The 12,716-nt window shown below is 41.8% G+C and overlaps 1 protein-coding gene across 2 annotated transcripts in view; it reads right to left on the reverse strand.

Annotated features, from left to right (window-relative positions):
* The window catches only part of htr1fa (5-hydroxytryptamine (serotonin) receptor 1Fa), a 29,369-nt gene extending 22,438 nt beyond the window's left edge, over positions 1-6,931 (reverse strand). The window contains exon 1 of one of the 2 annotated variants that reach the window (XM_086221174.1): positions 6,718-6,931. The gene's annotated coding sequence lies outside the window, so the exon portion shown is untranslated. The remainder of the gene's footprint in view (positions 1-6,717) is intronic. The other variant, XM_086221175.1, reaches the window with a different exon arrangement.
* Between the last annotated feature and the right edge of the window lie 5,785 nt (positions 6,932-12,716).

A 12,716-nucleotide genomic window follows, 5' to 3' on the forward strand; every position in this document is an offset into this window, starting at 1 on the left:
TCAGCACTTATGAAACAGGCGAAACATCAGAGAGACCCTGGTCCCACTGCAATGTGCGAACCTGCACTCTCTTAGCGGAGGATTGTCCCAGACGCTCACAGAAAACTTGAGAGGGCACCCTGTGTAGAAAACGGATCCAGACCCAATTTATCCACAAACCTGTCCAAAATCTGGATAAGCAGTTTGGGAAGGAGACTCCAGTACACTGACAAGTTTCCTCTCTTGATGTTAGGTTCACCCTGTTCATTGAACTAGAAATACACATGAATCTGATGGAGAACAATGCAGCAGTTGTCTGACACACTTCACAAACTGAGCCAAGCACACTCTCCCTGGCGAGTCATGAGCGAGGATTAAACTGGTGGTCCTGTTGATCCCCACCATTCACGCTGGCACACGGGCCTGGATTGTGCACTGGCAAAAGTAGTCCACCAAGCTGGACCAGTGAAGATAGTGGTACATCATGTTGGCTTGTTTAACTCCAAAATTATGGTTGTTCCTCTGGAGAGAGGGCCTTTGAAATTTTAGGCTCTGGTACCTCCCTTTCAGTCAGTCAGACGCTGCTGCATGCTCACCATCTGGTTGGTCGAGATTATGCACAAGGGGATACAGAGGTATTTGGTGTGGTTAAAGTCGATCACAATTGGCCTCAGGAGCCTATGTGACTATGTGAGTCCACCAAGGTCCATGCAAAGAGCGGCTGATTGGTCCACACTTACAATTGTAGAGGACCCCTTAAATTATGATTGGCTGTGTAAAGAAGACTGAAAAAATTCAAAAGCGGCCCTTGCTTGGGGTTGGATGTGCTGATGACTAGTCCAACTGGAAGCCAGGGAAGGGCCCCCAGATCCCTTTTGCCCTGGACCCCCCCCCCCCCCCCGAGTACCTACAGATGCCCGGGTCCATGCGGTATTCCTTTAGAAATTCAGAAAATTCTTCCGAGATACAGTGATGCACACGTTTAATATTTTAGGAATATTTCAGGAATTAGACCATCAAGAGACTGGTCGTGTCACTGAGATGGATATGAAAGGTATGAAGGATGAAACCACATTTCCCAGCACTAACAAGTTAGAAAGGCAAAAAAGAGTCCGCACACATCAGCTCCCTTTTGTGAATTTATTTTAGCACATCACCATTTAGCACATATGTATGGTGATGTGCTAAAATAAATGCAAAAAAGGGAGCTGATGTGTGTGGACTCTTTTTTTGCCTTTCTATATTGATGTGTAGTCCAGCACCTATTTATGGGATGTGCGCGACTTCTATTTTAACTTGTTAGTGCTGGAAAAGTAGAGAAGTTAGAGTGACAGAAATGATTGGTAAACACCATCAGAGAGGACCCAACCGCAGTCAGATGTTGCTATGGTGAGAGAGGCACGGCTACAGCTGAGAGATACCTCTTGAACTTTGGCTTATTGCACAAAGACTGTAACTGCTTTTGCTTTACTTTTCATCTTGTAGGAGACAGAAAACTGCTGAATGCAATGATATAAATTATTTGTTTGTGCTTTCAAAATAGTGGAAGACACAGTTAGTATGAATGTCTACTTATGAGTTTCCCTCTTGAACATCCTGGTCTCACTTAAAATTGGAGTCAGCGGAGCAGTTGGAGTTTTCTCCTGTCATGAGGCAAAAATGTGTGTCTTTACTTTTTAAAAAAAAAAAAGTGAGAAAGACGAAAAAAAACATTATATGTGCGAAAAGAAGAATTAGTGGCTTTGAGAGTGAGTTAAACAGACATTTTTGAAAACAGTTTGACACCTTCGCCCACTCTGGATGTGATGTCACCCACTCATCCTCTGAACATTCCGTCAAATAAACGCTCTGCCTTTCAAATTATTTTTTTCTACAAAAATAAAAGTAAAAGAATCTGCTCAAAACCCCACCCATCCATCCACTAAGCTCACATCAAAACAGACAGCTCCTTGGCTGAAGGGATTTGTAGTACTGAATTGAATGGGTTGTCTGTGTATACCAGCTACGGAACATGTATGTTCCGTCTGACATCTCCATCCACCAAAGTCTGGGGATTTCTTCATGCCAGATCATCGCATCATCAATGACACTCCTTACCTAAAAAAAACAATGCCCACCGCCTTATTAGTGAAATAAAACTGCAGCGTAGCAGAACAAATCTCTTCATTACACAGAAAGAAAGCTTTTTAACACCAGGTCTGTTACCTTGCCCACTACAACATGTTGCTTGGTTGGGCGTCCCTACATTTCTCACAGTCACTGCTCTAGCACCACTTCTGGTCAGTTGCGGGAATTGCGTGATGATGATGATGATTTACATAATTGGATAGAAACAAGGCAGAAAGGGCAAAAAAAATAAGTTGTTGTTTTTGTTTTTTTTTTGAAGTTCGGATCAATATCCTGATCAAAGTCATCAGTTGTGAAGAGATTCATATATTTGCTGAGAAACGCGAAAAACAAACTTTGGATTTTAATTTGCTGACTCAGGTGAGCCATGAGTGCCAATGTTGCTGGTGGGACAGTGTTTACCGGTGCACTCTTCACGAGTAGCATGAAGGATCTCTCTTCTAAGATAAACAACAAACACAACGCTGCTGTAGTAGTAATACCTGTATATATTACTGGTACTCGAGTTGTAAAACTTAAGTATATTTGGCTCAATGTCATAACACCCAGTTAGGCAGATGTGTAGGCTCCATCTCATCTCCGTGGTACACTTTGCTGTTACTAGAAAAGGTCACCAAAATCCCATCTCAGGACAAATCACTGTGTTTTCTTTTTTGTTTTTTTTTTGTTTTTTTTTTTTTACTCAGCTTGCCATTTGCGCCTTTATGTAAAGTTGACATTTTCATCTTTTCTCAGTCATGCAACTGTAACGCACTCAAGCATGAGCCAGGGAGAGTTACTGGAGAGCTTTTGTAAATTCTTGACATGTGTTTGTACTTTCACTGCAGCACTGTGGTTATTTTTCCAGGACATTTAAAAAAAAAAAACCACAACAACAAAATAAAAACATTTTCTTCATCATTTGCTGTTCTGGTAAGGCAATGGACACAAAGAAAAATACCCTGATGAAAACTATTAGTACCAGCACCAAGGCATTCATCCATCTGGCCAGCCTAGACGACATTTATAGATCCAGATGTCTTAACAAAGCAGAGAAAATCCTGGTCATCCAGCGTTCACAGCCTTTGAGCCGTTATTCCTGGCTGTAGGCCCCAGTGACCACGTCAAAACAGTCTTCCATACGACAGGCAATAAAAATCTTGGTCCATTCAATTCTCCTTAATGCGACGTCTTAGCAACACCTTAAGAGCGCTGCCTCAAATTTAGCGCGAATGTCCAGCGGGACTTAAGGATGAACTTAAGATGTTGGTGTTCAAAGGTGAAAGCTCAAGGTCACTGAAACCTCAAATGATCATACGATATCTGTCCTGGGGCGAATTTCTCCAAATTTGCCACAAAAGTCCACTGGGACTGGGAATTTTGGTGGTCAAAGGTCAAGGTTACGTTGACAGGTAAACATTGCGGGGGCATAACAACTGCAATGTTGCATGACTAGTTTATGAAAGCGCTCTGGTTAGTAGATGAGTATTTTTATAATGTTTATTAAAAGTATTAATGTCACTGAGAACTAATATCCCCAGGAGGATATTAAACGAACCAGTGACTTCATATGTTTTATTATGCTTTTGTTTCAGTGTTTTGTTTGGTTGTAGCAGTAGTTGCCTCTGTTTGTACGGTGTCGTTTTACCTTGGTCAGGAACACGTGACGAACAATTGCTACATAATGAAGCTGTAAATGCACTGCAGCTCTAGGATGTAAACATGAATCCCTCTGTAAAAAGGACACAAACGTTATCGCTTTAATTGGTTTACATTAAATGATAAATGGACTGCATTTGTGTTTGTTTTCCTCTAAATCTGTGAACCACTGAGAGCAGTTTACAGCACATTTCCATTCGCACACATGTAGGGGTTCGTGGCAAGGGGTTCAGTGTCTTGCTCTTGAAACTGTAAGAGCCACGGGTTGAACCAGGAACTTACCTATGACTAGACAAAGCTCTCGTCTCCTGCTTTGTGAATATGCTTAGCGTTTATTGAGCATTAATGATCCCCCAAGGGGAATCCGTTGCTTATAGGAGAACAAGTAAGAAGGAATATGAGGAAATATGAATACAAATAAGAATGAACCAAATGGGGTGCATCTATCATGATAAAGTCAGCAGTTACCAGGGCAAGTATCTATGTATAAGTAATGAGCAGGATTGGTTCTGGCAGCGCCGCTTATGTCCTCACTTATGTGCAGCTACAGCCTCAGGAGAAAAATAAACAAAGGATCCAAAATTCTGTTATAAATAGATTCCTTTTTTTTTTTGTTTTTTAAACGAGAGAGAGAAAAAAACAACAACACTGGTATCAGACTGGCCAATACAGCCTGAAACCAAGTATTAGACCCAGCGTTGGGAGAGGAAAAGTTGGACTGGCGCATTGCTACACGTTGTAAAAGCCCACTTGGCAGGGCGCTAGAAGATGAGCTACACTGAAGGCTCGCTGCTCCATGGCCCTATTTCATAACCAGCCATGATGTGTCCTTGGTTTGACTCTGCTACTCATCACTGGTGTCCATTTTTTTTTTTCCTTTCCAAGATAAACTCCCCCACTGTAATTAAGTAACATAAGCAAATGCCTGCCGTGTCCAGGCAGCCCATTAGGTAGAGCCCTTAACATTTCAAGGCAGTAAATAAGGGAACCCTTGATACTGGGAACTCCTGGAGCAAAGTGTTGGCAATCCATTCTTTGAGCAACAACATGATATCTGCCGCTGTCACAAAGTCTCCCGTGAAAGAATTTTGATTCGACGCGATTCAGGTGCCTGCGATCGATGTGAGGTGATATCCCGTACCCATTTAATGCAGTCTGATTAATAAACTTTTCAACTCACAAACAAGCCGCTGATTACCATCGAACGATCAAGGCGAGAACTGCGATGGTACTGTCAATAAAAGAGCTCATTTTAAAGACGGTGATTTACATCAACGTGCCGATTCTGTATCGATTGTTGAGTGGGCCCATTTATCATTAAGCTAATGTATCCATGTAGATCAATATACAGTCCCCGCCCTGAGAGAAGTGCGTCCATGCATTGCCTAGCAACATACTATTGTGTGTACAGTATCTTTGATTTAATACGGGTGTTTGAAGCTGCAGTTGCCATGGTGATTATATTGTTTATACTATACATCTCAGCTGCTTTGGTGATGTTTTGTTCTGCTGTTAAAGCATCGCTTTCATTTCTGTAGCCTAACATCGCTTTCAGCAAACGCCACAATGTTGATAACGCTTGGATGAAATTTGTTTTTATATATATATACTGTACATATATATATTTTTTAAATTTATTTATTTTTTTTTTTTTGTGTGTGTGTGTCTCTTTGGACGTTTGTGTTAAAGTGAATTGATATCTTTTGTCCTCGTTTCCAATTCATTCTGGTGAAAATTTAACCACGGCCAGTCAGAGAGCTGCTTACATAAACCACGTCAGGCTCCGGCCGGTTTGCACTTCAAAAACAGACTGTCAGTTTGGGGTCGGGTGGGGTTACTACGCTGTGGGACTTGGGCCGGGTCCAAGCTGAAAAACCCTGTACTCCTCTGTCTAGCCATACCGTTACCATGGTTCACGTTCAACAAGCAGGTCGTCATCCAAACTTTAACCATAGCATATGCTACTTTCCATAGGACCACACTGCAGAAAACGATCATTTCAAGGCAAATCTGAAGCTTTACTCAATCATTCTCTTGCCATGCAGTGTTTTGTGCATGTGTGGAGTCGAGGGAGGAAAAATCCTGCAAGTCACTCAACTCTGATTTCCTCACTGTCTCTTTATCACATCAACCTTGTCCAACGGTGGACGGATCCTGCATAGATACTGCGACACGCGCGCGCACACATACACACACGTGCACGCAGGCAAATCTCTCCCATTTTATCTCACACATCCTCAATCACCCTTATAACTCATCATGTTGTGGGTTTGATCTCACGAAGTGGACCTACTGGTCTGAGAGCAGTTTCATGGCTACACATTCAGCTGCCTCAACGGAGCATGTCGCTTACTTTTAATAGTCTCCACTGGACGTGGAAATCACCATGAGCAAATACAGTATTTGAACACACTATGCACACATACCCCCTTCAAGATTGTATCATTAACTTGAAGAGGAAGCATCTCCTTATCAACATTTTTCCTCTCCGGGTTTGTGATGGAGCAGGAATACGGTCGGTCAATACCAATCATTCTTCACCAGCAGCAGCAGGCAAATTAGTTTTTCTTTATGTAATCCAAACCACCCTCTGATTATCATGCAGGCTACAGTGAGCACTGTTTGACGTCCCAGTAGGAAGAACTGAAGAAGAGCATCAATGGCAGATTCAACTCCACCAGCACATTAGAACAAAAAAAAAACTATTAAATATACAAATACATTATAAAAAAAAAAAATTCTGACTTTGTAGTACAGGCATGAAAAGAGTTCTGTTCAGTCCAGGGGGCTCAGCATTCTTATAAATATACAAACATGACTGCAACAGTTCCAGCAGCTAATTAAGAGAACATCATCATGTGTGCTGAAATGAAGAAATGCAAAGAGAAGTACTTTCTAGAATTTTGCTCTCGGAATTGTAAGAGCACATGTCTGCTTGCCTCGCAATAAATATGTCAAGAAACACAAACTTACCCGGCGTCCGCTGCAGTGAGTAGATCAAGAATTGAGAGGAGAATATCACATTCCTTAGGTGTGTGAGAGTGTGTGTGTGTGTGTGAGAGAGAGAGAGAGTGAGAGAGAGAGAGAGAGAGACAGAGTGTGTGTTTGTGTGTGTGTTTGAGAGTGGTTTTTTTTTTGTCCATTCACAGCACAGCGACGTTCACGCCGACACCCATGTAATGTGTCGACGCTGAAGTGTGTGTGTGTGTGTGTGTGGTGGTGGTGGTGTGTGTGTGTGTGTGTGTGTTGGGGGGGGGGGGGGTGCGCGGTGGGACGCACGTACTCACATGAACGCGCTTCCTAGCCATGTACAGCGCTCAGAGGGGCGCGTCAGTCGAGGAGGTGTGAAGACGAGATATGAGTAATGTCAGCCCTCCAGTGAGCACGTTTAATAGCAGTATAAGCGTTTTCTCCGGCAAATTGAAAAGAAGAAAATATATTGTCTTGCACTTTTCAAACTATCACCCACAATAAAGGTCTCATCGCTGTGTGTGTGTGTGTGTGTGTGTGTGTGTGTGTGTGTGTGTGTGTGTGTGAAAATTGACTTCACAGGGTGGACCTAAGTGTGCTCGAATCATCAAAATAATCATAACAAAAAGAGCAAAATACAGCAGAATTGAATGTCTGTCGGAAACTGATTTTTGAAAACGGTTTAAAAGGGTAACTGCTTTCAACCCAGACAATTACATTACATTGCATCATTAAGCAGATGTTTTTGTCCGGCGCAATAATGAATTTCACCAGCAGTAGTGATCCAACTGTGAATCGCATCAGCTTGAAAAGGAAGTACGTTGACTACCCCCCCCCCCCCCCACACACACACACACACATAATTTTGTCCTCTGTCTTTTGGGGATTTCCTTAATGCAAGCTTATATTTATTCATTTATAAACTGATAAATATGCAGATTATCACTGTTATGATGACATTCTTTATGAAAAGGAAAAGTGCAGCATACAATTCTAAAGGCTAAATCTGGCAAATGAACGGCTGAAAGATTCACTGTGAATCTTTTGGTTATGAGGTGGTGTGGGGGGGGGGGGGGTTGGGCATTTGTACCAACATGATATGAAGGCAGTGAGACTTTAAGAATTCAGTACAAAATTTAGAAAAGGCGCACCTTGTTCACAGCCACAAATTCAGAGCAATCATCACGGTGGCACATTTGCTTTGCCGAATTCTCGAGAGAAAGTGTGACATCTCAGATTTCACGCAGAGGTGATGAAAAGGCTCAGCTTCATTAAACAAGTCTGAAAGTATCGCGGCCAAATGACACGATTTGGTTATATTTGGCTTTTGCATGATAGTCGTAATAAGGGACTGGAAAACAGTGGTTATAAAATAACTTGGATCGTGATCTCAAGTTGGAGGTGTTGTGTTATATTTTCCACCAATCTTTCAACTCACCTCCCTCTGAGCCAGGCACGGACCGGCCATCTGGAAGCCCGGGAATTTTCCCAGTGGGCCGGTCTGTTTTCCCAAACCCTGGCATTATACTGCCCACAGATATTCAATAAGTCATCATAGCTGCTAGAAGTTGCCGTCACAAGTCAAACTGAAAAATATAGCTCTCCATAACACTACGCAGTGCAACTGCAGAATCACGGCTTGAAGAGAAAAGCCCTCCACTCGTGGTAAAAATGACGCAAGAGAAAGAAAAAGGCTTTGCTGGCTGACACCTCAAAGTGTTTGAGAACAGATTTATTGAAGAAGGTGATGACAGAGGTGCTTCTGTGCCCTGTCCCATTTACGAGCTAAACACAAGAAGAGAAAAACGTGGGTTAATCTTGGGGTTTCAAGCCAGTTTTACTGGGCAGTTTCAAGATTTAACAAACCAGACACTATCCAGAATACTAGGGAGGAGTTAAGGCTGTGTAAAACCTTTTCAAATGAGTCTGCAAATGTATATAAATGTTTAAAGTTTCTTCTACGCTCCTCTGCAATTCTTCTTGAAAGGCAGATAGTGTATATATTTGATCCAAATCGTGTAATGAATCATTTAATTTAAAATTGATATTTTTTCTTACCAGCAGAGGGCGACTTCACTCGTTAAAAAAAAAAAAAGCAGTCCAATAGACAATTCAAGACTATGAGAAACGAATCCTACTTCCAAACTTACCTCAAACATTTATTTTAAGAATCTATGGTCTCGGTTGCTAATGTAAATTCTAAAAAAAAGTTATCTTTTTGAAGGAAGAGAAATTTCCCCGCCACACAAAACTATACTAATCCATAAAGTGGAATAAATAATCTTTCTCAGCACGTCCCCCCCCCCCCCCCCCCATGTTTTATCATGAGACTCAGACCATTTTTCTCCCCCTCAAAACAGTGGGAATGCTTTCCAGTCACGTGGCACAGAAAGCAGTTTCAGAAATGTGTGTGTTTTTAAACGCACGTGGCAATCGAATTAGCGGCCTTACATGTTAGCGCGTCTGTGTGTTTCAAAATGAGTGATTCAGCGATTGACAAAACATGTTCAAAATTGCCTAGCAACAAAGCTTTGTGCCTGTTCATTTAGCTGGATGCTGTGTGAATGTTGTATACACTTTGTTTCCTATAAGAAACCACTGATTGATGTGTAAATCCCCCTCAGCGGCTGTTAGGACTGGTTTTAGCTTGCTCTGGAGATTAAACTGTCTTACGTGATGTGTGGGCAGCTGTGCATTATGTATTGACAAGAGCGAGGGCAAAAATAATCAGCGCCATAACTGTCACAACTTTGATAAGTGGTTATAAACTTCTGTTCATCCGTGGTGAAATGGGATTGTCTTTTCCTGGACCTTTTTTTTTCCATCGACAAAAGATATGAATCTCTTTTCAAACATGTAAAAAAAAAAGAGAGAGAGAGAGAGAGAGAAGTCGTAGGATATTCTCAACTTGAGAAGGAGCTGGAACTGTACAGTGGGTGGCAAGGGTCCTTATGTTCTCTGGGAGACTGGTGCTTTGAGTAAATGTGGCCAGAGCACCGATGAGGACGTTTAGTTCTTTGTAAAATGATGAGAGCCCCACAGAGGGAATTCATTTAACTGGTGTTTTTCTCCGGATTCAAGAAAATCCAAAATGAATGTGAGATTTTCTTTCAATGATTACGTCACTATCTAAGAGCAAATAGCAAATTTAACCTGATTTAATGTTAATTATTTGTTAGATACAAACACTAACAGCCTCTTTTAGACACTGGATGAAAAAAAAAAAGAAGTGAATTTCCAAACTTTGGGATTTATGGTTGAAGCAATGACTCGCAGCCACCCACTCAGCAGTTCCAAGGCAAATGAGACAGAAGGGAGATGCAATCTGTGGATCTGGAGCAAACGGGGTGAAGGTCAGGTGCAGCAGAAGTCGGATCATAAGTGCTTGGAAAAAGTGCCAGCGCGAGATTACATATCCAAAACTTTGGAAAACAGAACTCTCTCTTTGCTGTTCTCATTCGTGCACAAGGTAGTGTGATAAAAAAACAAACCAAAACACAACTTTCAGGGGATACTCACCGAGAGGGACACTTTTGCAGGAGTGCACGAATCACAATCACATCTGAAGCTACCCCGTACAACCACAAGGGCAACTCAGTACACGTGGAAGATAATCCTTGACACATGGAAAATAATCCCAGTACATGTGGAAGATGCTCACAGCTCTCAGACTAAGAGGAGGAGAGAAGGACAGTAGCTTCTCGTAGGTTGGGGAAGCTAGCGCTGGACACTCGAACTTAATACAACATCAAAAGTTACTATATTATCACCAAAAACAACAACAACAACAACAACAACACATTGTACATCCACATGTCTAAATCTTTCTAATAAGGATAAGTAACATACTTTACTTACTTTAAGGTCCTCCCACACCAAACTGATGGCAGAGCGCAAGTGATGGCAGAAGCTAACTGTTGTGTCTTGACCTGCTACCAGGAACCAGCGACGGGTTCGAGGGTAAAAACCAGTTTTTTTCGATCAAATCATCACTGCACGCAGGACTGGATAAAGAAGAAATAGAATGTACTGGAAGATGCGCTTGAGAGTTTGAAAGTGGATAATTCTGGATGGTTTTGTTGGCTCTACGATGGACTGGCTACCTGTCCAGGGTGAACCCCGCCTCTCACCCACAGGCTCCAGCTCCCCCCCCCCCCCCCATGACCCTTAACAGGATAAGCGGTAGAAAATGGATGGATGGAAGGATAGAGACACCATATTCCTCTACCAACAAAATCAAATTCCATTCAACGAAGGTGCACACAAACACGCTAAGGCGGAGGACGGATCTGTCTAGTATGCTGCACACCTTCAGACCAGACACGAGCTCAGTATCTTGGGGCAGAAAACCATTTCACGGGGAGGAATTCTGCAGAAAAAGTTCATACTCTGAGCGAAAAGGAGAGCGGGGAAGGACAATAGCTGGCTGGAGGATTATGACATATCACTCACCCCTAATGCAGAGTACGCCCCGAGGCAAATATTTTACTTTAACTTTTAAATTAGCATATGACCCAGGATTGTTTGGCCAATCCCCTTGACATATTGATGGGAGGGCTCTGTTTTTTCATGCATGCCCGAAGTCGTTCTGTTATTACAAATCATTTTGAGGAGAGCATTAATGTCTGAGCCACATTTCAAGGGGATCCATTTATTGCTGAGACATTTCACTGTTGGCATTATAAGAAAAGTCACAGGAAGTCATCATGATAGACCATCATGGATATCTGTATCCTGTGGCATTCAAAATTTTTTGAGATATTTTAGTCTAGACCAAAGTCGATCATCACTGACCTGAAAATAAAGCTATCCAAACATACATCCTGTATCTTTGTAGCCTATTCATGTCTTTCCTCCTTTGAGAAAATACACCTTGTATTATGGTAGGAAGCAGAGCAGATGTGTTTTTCAAAGCCAACAGTGAAAACAAAAATATAGGACTGGTTTGTGTACTCCTACTACTGCCCGTCCTATTACTCACTCCTCTATCTTGTCATGCAAGTTACATAACATAAACTCAGTTAAAACTACAGGATGAAACTGTTTAGGGCTATTTTGTAATTCTCTCCGGGCTCAATGAATAACAATAAAACAGCAGAGGTTACTTGAGTTGCTAACTCGGAACCCAGCGAGAGCTCCAGTCCAGCGCCGATTTGGTGGTCTAGGTGCTGGTTTTTGTCCCATTTTGCTACAATTCATTGCAGGAAGTTTACAATCCACCGACTCCACTGACCGCTCGCAGGACATCCAAAAATTACGGAGAGAATCATACGCAAGAGTTTATACTAAATCAAACAAAGAAATGATACAGACAGAAGAAGTTTGTCTTGAGATCAAAGGTCCATTATCAAAGGATCAAAGAACTATGCGGTCAACCTCATCCTTTTCTAGTAAAACTATAGACATTACAGCCTCCTCTTGGCCAACAAAGATTACTCGCTGATAATCCAATTATCTTCGTACGACTCAGTTTCACACGTTTTTGTCAGGAAATATTAAACACATTTTTAGACAAAAAGCTTCAAATGAAAATGTATCCCCAAAATGAATGATGAAGAATAAAGTTTTGTAAATTTATCTTATATTCACTCTCAGTAGTATTGTGCCAGAGAGGTTTCAATGTAATTTTCCACACCTTATTGGTATTCCCTGTTGCACGTACGGGTTTGTAATGGTTGACGAGTTAAATAAACTATATTTGGAGAGAAAATACTTTTTTTTTTTCTTTTTTGGAAACAGCACAATCTAAGCTCCATGCAGACAGCAGGCTCAACAGACCCTAGTCAAGCCCCAAACCAATTTTCCACATAATATGCTGAGCCTTTTGAGAACCAGTGGATGTTGCAAATAGAGTGCATTCAGTTTGGAACAAGTCAATATGAACCGCACGATTGTACCATGGGTGTGTAATTGTCTATGCACTATTTTCCGAGAAATTAATGATAATATCACAGAGGGAGACCAGTATTGCTATTTTAAATAAATCCACTCCACACCCTCAT

Source organism: Aulostomus chinensis, chromosome 12 (assembly GCF_037954235.1).
Source record: "Aulostomus chinensis isolate RoL2024-O1b breed Wild chromosome 12, RoL_Achi_v1.0, whole genome shotgun sequence".
Classification (NCBI taxonomy): Eukaryota; Metazoa; Chordata; class Actinopteri; order Syngnathiformes; family Aulostomidae; genus Aulostomus; species Aulostomus chinensis.